At 35.6% G+C, this 17,224-nt stretch overlaps 1 protein-coding gene across 2 annotated transcripts in view; it reads right to left on the minus strand.

Moving 5' to 3' along the window:
* LOC108102888 (sex determination protein fruitless-like) overlaps nucleotides 1-17,224 on the minus strand; it is a 123,644-nt gene that overhangs the window by 98,038 nt on the left and 8,382 nt on the right. For both annotated transcript variants that reach the window (XM_017208091.2, XM_017208087.2), the window contains exon 2: nucleotides 5,640-6,503. The gene's annotated coding sequence lies outside the window, so the exon portion shown is untranslated. The remainder of the gene's footprint in view (nucleotides 1-5,639; nucleotides 6,504-17,224) is intronic.

Below are 17,224 nucleotides of genomic sequence, written 5' to 3' on the forward strand. Positions count from 1 at the left end.
GTCAAAACGCGTGTCGATGATGCTCTGCCTCTGTTTGGTGAAATTTTCGTTTCTAATGCTGTCTGCTGACAGGTCGCCAGATATAAAGGTTGGACAGTATCTTATTAATTTTTAATAAGTTTATGACATTTCACTTTTAAGATACAATAGAGATATTGATGGTAATTTTGTCACTTCTAAAACCTTAATGAATATTTATTTTATGGTTTAATGGAATTTTAAAATACACTTAAAGTCAAGCATTAACAGTTCATAAATTTGTCTCTAAAATAATTATCTAAAAAATATGTTTAATGAAATAATTGGCATTTCAAAGTTATAAGAGTTATAAAATATATTTCTTATTCTCTTCAAAAAGTTCGCCATAAAGTGCCTTCTTTGTGGGCCATTTTATGTTTCTCAATTTCTAAAAGACCAAAAGTAAAAAGTGTGCAAAAAAACCGGTTATGCCAATGCGAATTTGTGTTTTAATTTGCTAAGGGGTCTGTCTCTCACACAACCACACACTTCGAATCAAAAGTGATAAAAAAAAGGCCAAAAAATAAAAACAAAAAAAAGGCGCAGAAATTGTCACCCAGAAGAAGCGAAAAAAAGCCTAACGGGTTTTCTACAGCTTTTTAATTCCGTCTTTTTTTTTTGACGGTCGAAAGTGTTTCTAAATAGTCATAAAAAACACAGAAAACAAATATAAATAATAATAAAAATTAAATACAGCTGTGTGTGTGTGTGTGCTCATCAACTGCAATGATTATGTAACTCTCTGGGAGCAATTAAAAAAAAAACAAAAAAAAATATACAAAAAACTATAGCAGCAACAATGGCTAACTGAATTAACCTTGTTCTGTGGACGGAAATTGCACAGACACACATGGAGAGCGATAGAGATACACTTTGTATCTTTATTTGTATCTTGTGGGGTCCTTGGCTATAATTAATCCACAATTACACATACACAGAAGGAGAACACGCAAGCGGAGCCCCGACCACGATCAGATATGGCTATTTTTTTTTTTTTACTTTTTTTTTTTATAGTATTTTATATACAATTTTTTTTTTTTTTGGCCAAACTAAAACTGAAAAATTTCAGCTCCGTCCGAAATGTTAATTGCCAATGGGTCAGACGACGCCCGCTTGCCCCTTCCACCAGCTTGCATGTTGGTTGTTCCTGCCTGCTATTAGTTGAAAAGTCAGTCACACAATGTGTCACGCAGCAAAGTGCAGCACACAGCAACTTCACAAACACAACGCCTTTCTCAGTTCAGCTCTTCACAAAAAAAAAACAAAAAAAAAACTAAATAAATAAGAAGAAAAAAAAACAGAGAAAAAACACGCATACGCAATGTGTTCCGGGCGGCGGGGGGTAGGGAAGGGAAAATGTGAAAGCCAAGCTGGAGTTGTAAATCAGTGGGAAATCACTACAACGGCAGCCCTGGATTTCAAGGTTTTCCGGCTAACACTCGAGGGGTTTCCGCGAAGTTTTATCTATTTCACATAGCAATTTTTTATTTGCTTTGAACAAATAACTTTTTGATTGTACAAGAATATATATATATATATATACAAAACTATGAAATATACTAAAAATAAAATAATTAAAATAACTTAGGAATTATTTAAGTAAAATTAATTAAAGCTTTTTAATGCTTATTCACAGAAATTTGTTATAATATTTGAAGTAAAAATAAATTATAAGAAATTTTAAATAAATATTATTTCATGGAAGTAGCAAGCTCTTTCTCTTTATCCAAAAATAAAGTATTTTATAATTTATTTATCCCACCTAATATTTACTATCCTGCAAAATCTACTTTATGCAGCCCTAAAAAATAATAGAAGACCTGTTGGTGTTTCCTTCTGTTTTTTTTTTTCTCTTTTTAAATTTAGTTTTTTTTTGTTGTTTTTTGCCTTACTTGTTCAGCCAATGTTATGCATTATAATTGTACAATAGTAATTGTTGTTGTTGTGTAAATTAGAAGGCGGCTGTCAGATAAAAAACAGCAAGTACAGGGGGCAAAAAAAAAACAAACAAAAATGCCAAAGAAAAACAACAACAACAAAAAATTGAACAACGCAACTGAGAAATGCGCAATAATTGATGCACGCAAAATGCGATTTTACGGACCAAAGTGTGAGAGGGCGAGCGAGATGGCGCTAGGCATGAGTGGGCGGTGGGTGAGTGGGTGGGTGGTTTTGAGGTTTGAGGTTGGGGCATTGCATATAATTGCGTTATAGTTTGTAGTTGTTGCAATGCCACAGCGATAACACACACGCCAGCCCCCCACCACACAAACACACACACACTCACACGCATTGAAATGCATTTTAGGGTGACCATGCTCCTATTGCATGCGCACTCGCTCACTGCGTCTTTCTCTCTCGTGCAGTCTAGCCCTAGCCTTCTCTTTCTTACACAATGCATTTCTCTTAAAAGTTCCTTTGTTGTCTGCTTAAGGTCGTCGCATTAATCACTTCCCATTTTGCGTGAAATTTTATATAGTTCTAACTTCCTTTTTCTTCTAATTAGTGTTACCCTTTCTCTGAATAGTCTTTCTGGCTGTTTTTCCCATAGTTAGTGTGCCCCTTTCTTAAAGTTTCTGTCGAATTTTGATTTGTAAGAGCAAAATTTTTTTGAATATTTACCGTTTGCTTTAAAATTTATTGAAAAATATCTGCCATTTGCGGGTAATTTCAAAACCTAATCAAGAAGATATCCAATCGCAAGTTGATTGCCTTCTCTTTCAGTTAATTGATTATTCATTGTCCTATTTCAAATCAAACTACACAAAAAGAGTTTCCTGTTACCCAGCCCAATCCAACTAAGGTCTATAAGGTTAACAATCCTGTCAATATTTTATTTAAAACGATTTACATGCCCATTAGCTGCAATTTGCCTATAAGTTCGAGTAGGAAGAACATGTCTATAGTATAGCTCCATTATCGAAATACATAAAACCCACATATATATATATATCATATATATGAACAAAACACCTGGGCAGATCGGGTTGCATTAATAATAATTAACGGCATATCCAAAGTGCGTATCTTTTTTCTTTAGCTTCGAGTGCTGTAATCTTTTCATACTGACGTGTGAGTTGGTGTGTTTCGAGTTCAGTTTTTTCCGTAATAAGAAAAAAAATCAAACCTGCGACTGGCGCCACAAAGGCGTGTGGGCGGACTGGGCGTGGCAGCAGTAACAGCAACAGCAACAGCAACAACAACAATAATAACAATTACAAATTGCACGTTGTTGCGTCGTGAGCAATTTCTGTTTATTTTATTTTTCTCAGCTGCTTATTTTTTTTTCTCGTTCGTTTCCTCTTATTTTGCTTTCAATGCTTAGCTGAGCACGCATTTTCGATAAAAAAAAACAAGCATATAGTATATAAGCGATATATAGTGTGCATTACATAAAAAATAACTCATGAATGCAGCCGCGTGCGTTTTGATATTTGAACAGTAAGAAAACAAAATAAAAATTTAACACGCAAACACGCGGCGTATGCGTAATAAAAAATAGAGCACAATGCGGAAGTGGCTCGAAAAGCAAGATCAAAAAATGTTACTAAAATAGAACACTGATTTATTTGAAAATAATAAGATTATAACTTTGTTTTACCGAAACTTCTATCTTAGTTAATTTACTTTTAAGCCATTTGTATTTGTTTATTTTTTTTTTTTGGTTTAGGCCAAGTCATGTTAACGGTTCTGGCCAACAATTGAGCGTGCGAAAACTCTAGAGAGAGATCTGTTTGGCTGTCAACGCTTTGAGAAAAGCGCCAAGTGCCGAGAAAAACGAAAAACGGAGAGGCAAAAAAAGGAAAATTGATTTGTCACGTTGCGCATAAATTGCACATAATTATGTAAGCGACCGTTTCTCCGTCAGCTGCATTTTCACTTTGGCAAAACTCTTTCGCCGTCGCCGTCGCCGCCGCCGCTCAATCAATAGAAATAACTTTTGTTTTGCCGTTTCATCAATTAGGCCTTCATTTTTTTGTCGTCGTCTTCTGTCTGCCTCATCTGGCCAACACAACTTGCACTTGGCCCACCGAACGGGTGCTAACGTTTTATTAATGGGAAATGGCATTTCCCTCAATTCGTAACCCTGGGAACTAAGAAAATCCAAAAGAAGAAAACTTCTTTTTCCACCATGACAGACCTTTTAAGTAGCTCAAAGATTACCTGCAACTTTCAAGTTAGTTAGGTTTGTTTTTGTCTAAGGAGAGGTGACCCGTTTAAACTAGGAAAAATGGGTTTAACATTCTACTTCTTTCATCTAAGATAAGACTGTTCAATTTATATACATTATTGTTTCAAAAAAAGTCTAAGAACTCTCTGAAAAATAGGGAAAAAACCTTACTTCCCTCATTAAATAAACCTATTATTTATCGAAAACCAAGGGTTGTACTTAAAATATCTAAAGCAACCCTGAACTACAGAAAAAAAATGGAATTTGTGAGGAAGCCAACTTTGAAATTAGAGGCCATAACAAAGAAAATGCTTAACCCTTTCGACTATAACACATGCCAATATATATGTATAGCATATTATACATCATATACTATATAATAATGGACCGACCATTAGATGTGCTGTGCTGAAAAGGCAGGGTTGTCGCCACACATACAGATGCCCAAAATTAAACCCATACACTCGCGTCCATTCACAACAGGCCAGCTGCTGTCAATCAAAGAGGGGGGAAAAAGAGGCTTTGACAGCCATGAACAACATGACGACTGACGTTTGTTTCTATGTGTTTTTGCTAATTTTGGAAACTGCAATTAACGCATGGACACACACACCTAGATGGTTGGCTAATTAAAACAATTTCGCAATTGAGCAAACAAACAAACAACAAAAAATGTTCAATTTAAAATGAGAAACCTTCACTTGAGCCAAGCCAAGCCAAAGCCAAAGGCAAAGCCATAGCGCCATGTTTGGCCACACAATTGTTTGACAGCAAACACACACAAACACACCCAAACTTCAGAGTTTTATTTTTTTTTTTTTTTTGTCCGATCTTTTAGCATTCACTTCCCATTGTCAAAAAAGCGCAGACGACGTCGCTCACTTCCGCTTCGATCAACTCACAGAAAAAAAAGAGTAAAAAACGAAGCAAATAAAGCCAAAAAATAATAATAAAATAAAAAGAAAAATGAAATGAAATAAAATAAAACTTTTGTCATGCATTAAAATGTTTTTTGGTGTGCTTTTTTCCCCGTTTTTCTGCTGGGCTTCTCTCCTCCTCCTCCTCTTCTTCTTCTCATTATGATCCCATATGCGCGGCGACCTTGGCCTTCAAAAAAATAAAACATAAAAAAAAAATTCGCAAATACTTTTTGCAGTCTCTTTTTTCCCGATTGTGGTTTTTTGCTTGCCTTTGTTTGATGCTTTTTCAAGAAGAGAGGAGGCAATTGCAGGGGGCATTAAGGGGTTAAGACACCCTGTGTGGTTAATTGCATGAAAACTACACTTTTTTGTTGGGAATTTGGAAGTTTTTTTTGTTTTGTCAAATTGAAAAACTAACTGGGCATTATTTTTAACATTTAAATAAATGTCTGCAAATCGTGACACAGAATGCATTTATATATTTTTTTTTGATTTTTAAAAAACATTTTTTAAAAGATATTTAAACTTACCTTAAACTAAAACACTCGCCAGTCGGGCGTTACCCGTCCAGCAATCCATAAGTTTCAATTTTCCAATTGATTTTTGTCGGGGGCCGTCGTCTTCGTCGATTTTGGATTGTTGTTTGTTGCAGGATGTTGTTGTATTTGCTGTACTTGTTGTTGTTGTTGTTGTTATTGGTTGTCGCTGCAGTTGTTTGCCGGTTGTTGTTCTTGTTGACTGATCTGAGACTATCTTCTGCGCCTTTTTGTAAATATTTTTGTAATTTTCGCACACCGAAATATAGTAATTTGGAGGCTGTTTTACAACACTGTTATTTATACCTTTTTGATGGGGCTTTACCGAAAATTTGAAAATATTTCCAAGTTCGAAAGTTTTTACCTTATTTTTTTTTTTAGTTTTGTTGCCCCAAGAAACTCAAATTGTTTTACTTCGATTTTGGTTAAATATTCTGTGATATCTAATTGTTTTGTGTGGTGGTTGTTGATGTTGTTGTTGATGTTGTTGTTGTTGTTGTATCCATAAACATTTAATTGGTCCAGTTGGTTGAATTTGTGGGTGTTTGTGTGTGTGTGTGTGAGAGAGAGAGACAGATGCGTGTGCGTGTGTGATTAGAGAGGGATAGAGAGAATATTCAAATTGATTCCTTGTTTTCTTTTTCTTTTGTATATTATTAGCCAGAGAGCGCTGCCAGAGTTGTAGCGTGTTCGTCTTGTTGGTTAGAGTTGATCTTGGTAGAGTTGCCTTTCGATTAGCCGAGATTGCGTATTGTATGAATTTTGTTTGCCATTAGATTTTTGGTTTCTTTTTGCTGGTTTCTCTTTGAGTTTTACACGCTTTCTTCTTCGTTGAAATTTGGAATTTTGAAGAATATGCTGGAAAGGAATAAAGGATAATTTATTAATAGTTGAATGATTTAAATAATGAAATATTATAACTTTATAACTATTATTAACTTTCTTAATTTTCGAAAAATATAAAATTTCGCATAGAAATTTGTCTATAATTTCCTTTTTACCAAAAAACAAAAGCTTACAAGAATATTTAATCATGTTTGTCAGAGTCAGCTGAAGAAGTTCAAATTTACTTTCAACACAAAGTTGAATGCCCCTTGAGCCCTCCTCGAATTAATTTAATTACGCATCAAATTTGTCTTCAAATTTAGCTTAAATGTAGGCTATGCCAAATGTCACAAGTGTAAATGTGTGTTTGAGTGTGTGTTGGTTGAAACTTTCACTACTTTAATTACCCAAAATGAATGTTATTCTTGTTCAGCAAAGAAGAGGAATGTTTTGGAAGGTTAAGAGGGGGGCTCCTCTTTTAGGGGGTTAAAAGTTGAATGGCAATGCCACATAGTCGACTATTATAGTTGTTGTTGTTGTTGTTGTTGTTGTTGTTGTTGTCTCGGAAAGTCTGTTAACTGTCTGCGTTGTTGCCTCAAGTGCCACACACACACACACATACACACGTACAAGTATATTCTCATGGAAAATGTTTTGGTGAAATTAACACATACACAGAGACACACACACAAACATAAAGAGAAAACTTTTCCTCTGCAACATGTGGCAGGCGCGCTTAATTATGACGTAGCTCACAGTGAACGCCAAAAGTCAACCTATGAATTATGTCTTTCAGCAGTGGGGAGCTGGAGAAAAAGGAATTTTAAGGGAATTTAAAGGAAATCCAAGATTATTTAAGAAGAAGTAGTAAATAATTATTAAGCTTAGTAAGGATCTTGTTTTCGTATGTCACTATTATTATTATAAATATCTTAAATCAATATGTTATAAATAATTTATTTAAATGAAAACACTCATGGAAGTATTTTTGGCCAAATGCCTCTGAATCTCCAGCCTTGAATAAAGTTGTTTTTTTTTTTTTTGGAATTTCCCAACAACTTTTCGGCTGTTTGACGTCATCACTTCTCCTCCATCTTTCCTCAGTCTGCACTTTTGCATATTTTAATCAGCCGCAACTTATATATATATAAACGGAACGGAACGGAAAGGGGAAAAGGAAAAGGAAAGAAAAGCCTGATGGCTGCTGAAGAGTAAGAAAATGCCGAGCAGCAGCATCTGTCAGTTGTGTCTGTGGTTGTGGCATTGAAAAAGTTTCCATTTTTCCTCCGACTTTTAACTTCTCCTTGGTGTTTTTATTGTTGTTGCTGCTGGTTTTACCAAGCATAAGTAGGTTCAAAGTTCAAGTTCAAGCACATGCTCAGGAAACTGGCAGGGAAATTAGCTATAGCTTCCTGATTAAAGGGGGTAAGTCTCTAGTGGGGTTTAAAAATTATATTAAAGACAAATATATAGTTAAGTTTAAGGAAATTAAGACATGATTTTCATTTGAAAGGAAACCTGTGAGAATTTAAATGGTTCTACCAAAAACGATCAGTTCAATTGCCGGGAAATCGGATGGGGCAGGCCACGCACTGATAAGCCTTACTTGGAGGCTAGAGAAAACCGACAGAAAGAAGGCCTTAAACTGGGGAAATCCGGACGGGTTTCTAGATATAGACAGAAGTCAGGCAGACAGACAGACAGAAAGACAGACATAGAGACAGAAAGACAGACAGACAGTTAAACCAATGCCAGACATCCAGACGGGGAGTCAGACTGAAGTCAGACGGCGAGACGCATTGTTGATAGATACTCGTACTAGAAGCGTGAGTCTAGAAAATGTCTAGGGGTTCTACATCTACATATATAAATATATATATATATATATATATATTTATGTGTGGCACATACATATGCAATTCCCATAAACAATGACGACAGGCTGCTTAAAATGTCTGCACAGCTGTTTGATGTGTTAGTGTGTGTGTGTGTGTGTGTTGCATCAACAGTTGAGGCAACTGCAGACAGTTGAAGATACAACCCCACCACGCCGCCGCCCTTATTTTGCACCTAGTCACCCGTCCCCACCTTTGCAGAACCAACAACCCCACACCCCTGGCCATACAATCGACACATATTTATTAACCCTTGTGTAGAAGGAAAGTGCCATGATTTGCCAAGTTAATTGCAGGTTGCAATTTTTTTTTTAAATGGTTTGTTATTCATCAAAGAAGTTTAAACTACAGACTTAATAAATTATTAAGAATTATAAAAAAAAAGGTGGCAATATGAAAAATGTTGCAGTAACAAAAAGCTAAGAGGAAAAGGCTTCTCTCTTAATAAATGAGATTTTAGAAAATCCATTTAAAATGGAAATAAAAAGATATACAATTTGAGTATTAAGAAAAACATCAGTAAAAATGAGTACATTTTTCTTTAAAGTTTAAAGTTCTAAAAATCCTTGTAATATTTAACAAAAAAAAATTGTAAACCCCTGTACCGTCAGTGGGGTTAATCCTAGAGGCCCAGGACTTCAGGAGTGAAGAAGACACACAAAAAAATAAAAATGAAAATAAAACAGAGCACAGCGCAACGCAACACAACAACTGAAAAACCCTCGACAGTGGCAAGTTGCATATTCCGTGTTGCAGGTGAAACGCGTCGTGTGTTGTTGTTGTTGTTGTTTTTGCTGCAAAAGGAAAAGCAAAAGGAAAAAAAGGAGGGAAATGTCAGCGGGGGAAATGCCAAAGGAAAGAGGCAGGGGAAAATGGCGAAGGCAATGAAGGAGAATGAGGTATTTTGAATGGGAATGGCACAAGGCGGTATATAAACTGCAGGAGGGGAGGAAGGTGTAAAAGGGGTTCCAAAGTCTGCTATATAAAACTCAACTCTTGTTGTTGTTGTTGTTGTTGGTATATTTATATATATATCTCGTAGTCGTCCCTCGGTTTGGCGTCTTGCGTTTTTAATTTCGTTTTCTTTGTGCGCATTTTCCATTTATTTTATCTGTCTCGTCTGTCTGTCTGTCTATTCTGTCCACATCCACATCCACATCCATCTTCCGTCCCTCTTGCACATCGCACATCGATAAGGACAACTAAACACGGACAAGGACATGCCGAAAGGACACCGACCAAATTCCATCCACTTGTATGCAATTGTCGCCATGCGTGACAGAAAAAAAAAATTGATTACATATGTATTTATGTAGAATATAGCACGGGCAAAAATGTTGACAATAAATATATGCAATAATAATCGAAAAAAAAAGTTGAAGGGGGTTTACAAAATAAATATGAATAAGTACATTATAAAAAGGAAATAGGTAGCTAGACGGAAAAGATGTTTATAGTAAGTAAAGAGCAAAGTAGATACTATTAAGATGTGAAAGTATAAGACCAATATAGTATAGCCTCATGAGTACAAGAACAAACCTATCAGAATTTTAGATCATGACAGTATAACCCTATGATAGATAATCTCATAAAAGTACAACCAAAAGTACAACTAATATGATAATATAAACCTATGATAGTATAACTCTATAATATAATACAACATCATGAAAGTAACAATAGCCCAATGATAGTATAGCACTGTGAAAAAGTAAAACCCATTGTATAAAATATAAAAAATATATATCTCTAACTTTTTAAATTCCTATCATACATCTTCATAAAATGAATAAAGTCTACAATTTAAAACAATCTCTTTAACATTTTTTTACATCTTAAACATTCGCTCTTTAACTTTAATCACGAAAGTAAACTTAATAAATGATACAAAAATCCTATTTTTTCCTATTTATCAACCGCTAATTCAAAAATTTCTCAACCAAAGTGATGATATTTTATTAGAAACTCGTGGAATTTTGCTGTAGATCTATTTGTGCTGTGGTTTGGTTTCAGTCTGGGCGACAGAATTCGTTGAATTTATGAAACTTTAGACGGCAATCGACTGACGGGGCGAAACTGAGGGATAAACGGACAAATGTCACGGCATCTCTCCATTTCGAGAGGGTTTATATATGAAGGAGAAGGAGAAGTAGTAGATATAGTTGGAATGCCAAGGGGCGAGGAAATACCATAACGAGGCAAATATAAAATATGCCAAACAAGTTAAGGAAGTCGAAGAAAGGTAAACAAAGTTTTACCCAAACAACAAAAACAACAAGAACCGCAATGAAAAGTGGGAGTTAAGCCTCTACTTTGAAAGCTGTCATATAAAATCAAACTCATAAACAAGAAAGTAATTGTTTAAGAAATTAAAGCAAGTCAGGAGGAGGAGGAGGTTTAACTTATATTAGAAAATATTATTTATATTTTTAAAAATAAATAAGTAAAAGGTTTATAGTTAAATTTCCAAAAGGAAAAAAACCCATTTTTACATGCTCAATTTTCTGAAAAAAAGCCAACAAAGAATGACAAACTAACTGGCTGACTGGCTGACTGGCCGACGGACGGAATGATTGAATGACAGACAGCAGACTCTCTGGTCAGTAACCCCTCACCCCACTGAAGAAACCCTTCTGCTTTTTGGCCGGCACCCCTCTTCATAATTATTAAGTTTCTTTTCTTGGACGCGTCTGCAATATTTGCATAAATTATTGTACAACAAACAATAATTCTTTTTTTTATTCATTCTTTTTGCATTTATTTTCCACAAAATGACGTTGTGAAAAATGCAGCAATCATTTTTTACGAACTTATTTTGTGTAGTTTTTTTTTATTGTATTTTTTGTTGTAGTTTTAGTTTGTTGTTCTTGTTTTTTTTTTTTTGTTTTGCATATGGCAGTATCAGTGACGGAATTCCTGGAAAAACACATAGGCAAAAACAGCGAAACAAAAATAATAATAAAAAAAATATAAAGGAAAACAGAAGACAAATAATGAAGAAGGCGAAGGCAAGCAGCAATTGCAACGGGTGCAGTACACTAGAAAAAATGTTTGGTCTTTTTTTTGAGACGTTGAGTTTTTGTTAGGTTAATTTGAAGTTTTTAGAGAACCCAAAGATTTCTTGTTTATGACTTTTTTTTAATATAGTTTTTATTTTTTTTTGTCTTAATACCAGATTTTAGAAATTATCAACAAAAATAACTAATAAAGAAAATTAAATAATATTTAATGAAAGAAAGAAATGACAAAATTTCCCACTGTGCTGCTACTGCAACTGCAGCAATAACAGCAACCGAACCCCAACGTCAGCGGGGCACTGGACAGTGAATATGAAACCGAGACGTTACCCCCTTCTGTGCCGCCCCCCCTTTGTGGGCTGCAACGCCTACTCCTTGGGCAAAAACTGTAAACTGAAATCTCAATGTCAGCGAATATCAAACAAATGCAATGAGAATCATCAACAAATTTGTCTTCACAAGAATTTCGAACCACAAACTTGGATGGGGGAAAAATGCAAGCGATTTATGTGTGAATATGTGAGGCTAATAGATCAAATTAACCAACACTGGTCAGCAGAGTTTTTCATATTTATCCTTATTTTCGTCGAAGGAAAAACATCGCTTTTAAGCCATTAAATTTAACAACAAGTTCATTGTGATCTATTACCCTAGAAATATATACATTAATTCCTATTATTTTTTACCTAAAAATTTATTTTAAGTTAGTCAACACTATACATTTTTCAAAATAAGTTTATTTAAGTGGAACTTCTCTTTAAATCTTAAAAAATGAATCTTAAAATCTTACTTGAAAGAAACCTACTTTAAAGTCTCAACCTTATTACTTCAATGTAGCTCTTTACAAGCTCTGTTCGAAGAATTGCCATTTCAATATAACAATTCTACAGAAGAGAATCTTCTTTACGTTTTGTTTTCGTAATTCTGGTTAAAGAATTACAAGATATATATGTCGTACGTTGACCTTTTTTTGGCTGTGTCATTACATATTGTAGAAAAATGATTTATTCTTGAACATTTCTGACAACCCAAGCCATTTACAGTCGTGTATTGATGAAATCAATTTACAATTTAATGATAGTTTATTACTTGATAGTTTTTCAGTTTCATAACTATAGTTATTATATCTATCATTGCATATTCCTAACGACACCATTCTAAGTTTTTGAAATCTTCATTGCATTTCCTTTATCCGATTGCCACAAATTGTTGAACCCCCGTCAACTCGGTTGATAACTTCGAGTGAAGTTAGGTGTGGAAGGGGTGGGTATGGGAAAGTCGAGTGGTTTTTCAGAGGCTTACATACAAAAGAAACTTGCGTGGACTTCTCCATCATAATAATCTTTACCGGGGCGGCTTTTCCGACCCCCTTGAGGTCCTTGAGTTTTGTCTCACTTGCGGTTCGAGTTTTTCCCTGTGCGTGTGTTTTTGCCACTGTGTGTGTGTGTGTGCGTTTGATTCCTTCTTTTCGCACACACTTAAGCACGCATTTTAGGCGACATCAGACCACCAAACCTCCTTCTCTCTTAACCCCACACCACACCACACACCACTCACATCCCATAACCCTTTGACGTCTCGTGTTTGGTTTGCCACTTGGGCATTTACCCAAATGCAATCGATATGTGGAACACACACTAAAACCAAGAGGGTGATGCAAATGCACATTAAGAAATTTAATTTAACTAATTAAGTGATATACTTTAAGGTTAAGAACTATTTTTATTAATAGTTTATGTACCTTAATCCTTTCAATCACCTAGATTGAGAGCAAGTTTAATGCTAAAAACTAACCATGCCTTATATCTATTATCTTTTAATTTCCAAACTTAATTTCCCCAACTATTTTCTTATTGTGTACCCCCAAAGGGGTTTGTTTTCGAGCTGGCTTAGTGAAATAATTAATAATAATTTATGACGCACAGCCTTGTGTGTGGCACTGCAATTAGAAAATGTCAAAGCGATGGCAAAAATAGTAAGAAAGAAAGACGGAAGGATTTTGTATAGAGGAGTGGTGGTTAAAAGGGGGATGGGGAAACTTTGAGTCTTGGCCCTCTACAAAATTATGCATAAACGCATTTTAGTGCGCCTACAAGTAGGCAATGCCAAAGGAACCGAGTCGCTGAGCGAGTCGGCGAAACTACAAAGGACCTCAAAGCCCCCAAGACGATGATGACGTCAAAAAAAAAAAACGAGGCGGGGAGGGGCATGGCCGGGTCGGGACACTTTTGTTGCACATTGCGTTCCCTCTGCCAACTCTGAAGTGCACTTCTGACGCACTTCTCCTTTGCCGACCCGCAGGGAAGTTCATTCTAACAAAAAAAAAATATACGAGAGAAAATATAAGAGTAGGCAAAAACAAAAAGAAAGAAACTTACAACGCACACAAAATAAAAAAATCATAAGCAAAAGTTCAGCGGCAGAACAACGAAGATTGTAATTCTCTAAAGTCAAGAAATCATAGGGATAATCTCATGTAATAAAAATTAATATATGATTGACCTTTTCTTAGGTCTCGATAAAACCCTTCATTCCTTACTTCAATCTCTAATTAAGCTTGTCACAGTTTTCTTTAATTTCTAATAAACTCTGACAAAGAGTATCTGATAAAAAAGCGCGGCAACGAAGAAATACAAAAAAAAAAAATGCAGGCTTCTTTGATCCTGTCTCGCTGATGCAGCTCCTCCTGCTGCTGCAACTAACTCACGCAATTTTCAAAAAAGGTTTCTCTTTGCTGACAGCAGCAGCATCAGCAGTAGCAGCAGCAACAACAACAATGTTACTGTTGACAAAGGCTCAGAAACAACAATAACAAAACTTGGTTAAAAACGAGGGGAGGTAGATGGGGGCGGTTGGGTGATGGCTGCACAGATAATGAAAGGTCGTCGAAGTGCGTCGCATTCATGTCGCTGCCCCCAAGAGCAGATGATGCCGACAGTAACATGAAAAACAGAGACACAACCGAAAGAGACAGACGGACAGGCAGCCCCCGTGGGGTGAACAAAAGAGAGGGGAGAACAGGCCAAAAGGACCTCGTCCTTGGCAGGAAGAAAAAAAAAAAAGGAGAAGAATAGGAGAAGGTTAGAGGAAAGCTACAACTACTGCTGATGCTGCTACTGCTGCTGCTGCCGGTGACACAACTAATCAAGTGTTAACCAGTCCAAAAGCCTTCGCTGCGGTCACTTTTCCTAGAGGTGACAGATGGGAAAGATATATATATATATATATCATGATATAGGGGGAGATCCTTGTAGCTAAGGCAACTAAAATGCGTAAGGGATAAAGAAAAAGCCTTCGCAAAAGAAAGAAATATGGGATTAGATGCAGACGCCAAACAATTGTTGTCCTTTGACTGTCTGATTAAAAGAAAGAAAACGTTTTAGATGCACAGAAAAAATTTTTGGATGCAGAAATGGTTATTAAAATAAATAAAAAAAACCAAAAGAATAGGTTTCTTCATTAAAGTGTGAAAAAAACTAGCAATAAAAGAATATATATATTTCTTATATATTTTTTACTTCTCATGTTTTTATACCCTTTCAATATTATCTTCTTAATAAACATACCATTTACCTAATTAATTAACCATAAACTATTATTTATCTTTTTAATAAATTAAATTACCTAAAATATCCAACTTTTCACTTAACTTTTAATGTTTCACCCCTTATGTTATCAACTTTTATCATTCACCGACACTTGTTCAACTTTCATCTTCTGAAAATAAGGCAAGGTGCAATTCAGTCGAAGTCCTTAACGGCAACAAAAACAAACACAGCAACATCATAATCATCGTCATAATGCTTAAACCTCATAATAAGCCAGCTTTGTTGTTGCCTTTGTTGGCGCACAGCCGCCTGTCAAAGTCGATTTGTCTCAACTGTCACATCAACAGCTATAATGTCCACATAAAAACATTAAAGAAAAACAGGGAATGGAAGCTTTAATCGACTTGAGTTTAGGAAAATCAAAGAAATATACTTCTTAAAAGTAATTTTCAAAAATTGGTTAGAACTTTGAGATTATTTTAAGGGTTTATATAGGCTATCATGATCTGTTTCTTAAACTTCAGATATATGTATTTCTATTTAAAGCTCTTAAAGATCTTACTTGATGTTCACAAAATCTAGTAAGTATTATAGAAAGTGCAAGCAGACTTTGAAAGTATCAAAAGTGACGTTCTTAGGGGAGCTTCTCTGTAGATCGCGTGTCCTTCCAAAACAGCCCCCTTTCCCTTTTCTTTCGATTGTCCCCCTTCAGAGTTTGGCAGATGCAAAACGAAGGACTACAAAAAAATAAGAACTCATTTCGCATCGGCGACAAGTGCGCGAAAAAGTCCCAAAAACGCAACGAAAAGCGGACGGAACATGTGTCGCCCCATTCCCCTTTTTGGATATATTCATATATATGTATATAAAGATATATATATATAAAAAATATATGCCCCCGCTTAGCCCCTGTCCTTGCCCCCTTTTCGGCAGTGCCAGGTTGTCCTCGGTTATGTCCGATGGACGCGATAACGGCAAAAACGACGCCGGCTGCTCTCCGCCTGTGTCAACGTTGTCGTCATCGTCGGGGGCTAATAAACTCTCCCGTTTAAGTTGTCCCATACCCTATATAAGGGGTATATTGTATATGTATTTGAAACATAAAATATGATTAAATATCAAATAAAAGTATAAATTCTATAGTTCTGAAGAAATATTATTCAAAATCTATGGTCATAGGTCAAAGATAATCATAAGAATTAGGAAAATATCTAAAACACTTTAGTTTCCAGAACTTAAACGTTTTAGCATCTTAAACTTTATAATATAACTTAGTACATATATTGTAGATATCTTTCCCATTAACTTTTAATAATTCCCATTTTCTCAATGGATTGCGGCCTGGTTAGAGCATTTCAAACTTCCCATTCCGAATATCCCTTTTTTTTTTGACTGTTTGGTTTTTTTTCTTTCTTCCTTCCGGAAGTGCGTGCGCCTATGTATGCGTGTATGTGTGTGCAGCAAATAACAAATAAAATGTCCCAAAAAACACCAGACCAGAATGCAGCAACACGGAAAACGAGCGCGAAAAAATGCCCAAAAAAAATAAAAAAGCTCCTTCCCCTCTGATGAAGTTGATGATGATGGCTGATGAGCAGGGACCCTCCCCACAACCCCTACCGCATAAAAACCCCTTCCGTAATCCCCCGTTTTGCGAGGCCTGGCCAGCGCGTTCCACTTCACAACGCACAGGAGCAAGAAGAGGGGTCAGGATGCAATTGCAGTCAACCCCGAAAAACTCAACGAGCGGCAAGAAGAAGAGGCGACTGAATTGCCAAAAATTACCAAAAAAAAAAAAAAAACACCACAAAAAATAAAACTAAAGTTGAGGGAGAAATCGAATAAGTTGATACTCTAACTAGAAGTTGAAAAGAAAACCCTTTGAAAATGTATAAAGGAGTTTAAAATCTGATATTTTTTAAATCTAAAAAAAAAGTAGGTTGGATCCAAGTTCAAAACCATTAGGGAGGAAATTTAATTCGTAAAAGATTCCTAAATCCAAACGGAAAAGTGAGTTCAAGTCAAGGCGAAATAAATTATCCTTTCCTTCTTTTCAAGCTGCCTCTTCCACTCTCTAAATCTCAAATCCCTAATCCAAATCCAATAAAATTAAACATGATTTAAAACCTAATAGCTTTAGGTTAGCTTTAATCCATTTAGGCACTTTCTAAATGCATTGAAAAAGTGCAAATACCCTGACATTAAGGACTTTAAAATAAAACAGGACAAAAAACTGCAAGAGATATACAAAAATACCCGAAAAAAGCTGCCAAAAGAAGAAGCAGAATGAAAGA

This window comes from Drosophila eugracilis, unplaced genomic scaffold (assembly GCF_018153835.1).
Source record: "Drosophila eugracilis isolate 14026-0451.02 unplaced genomic scaffold, ASM1815383v1 contig_124, whole genome shotgun sequence".
NCBI lineage: Eukaryota > Metazoa > Arthropoda > Insecta > Diptera > Drosophilidae > Drosophila > Drosophila eugracilis.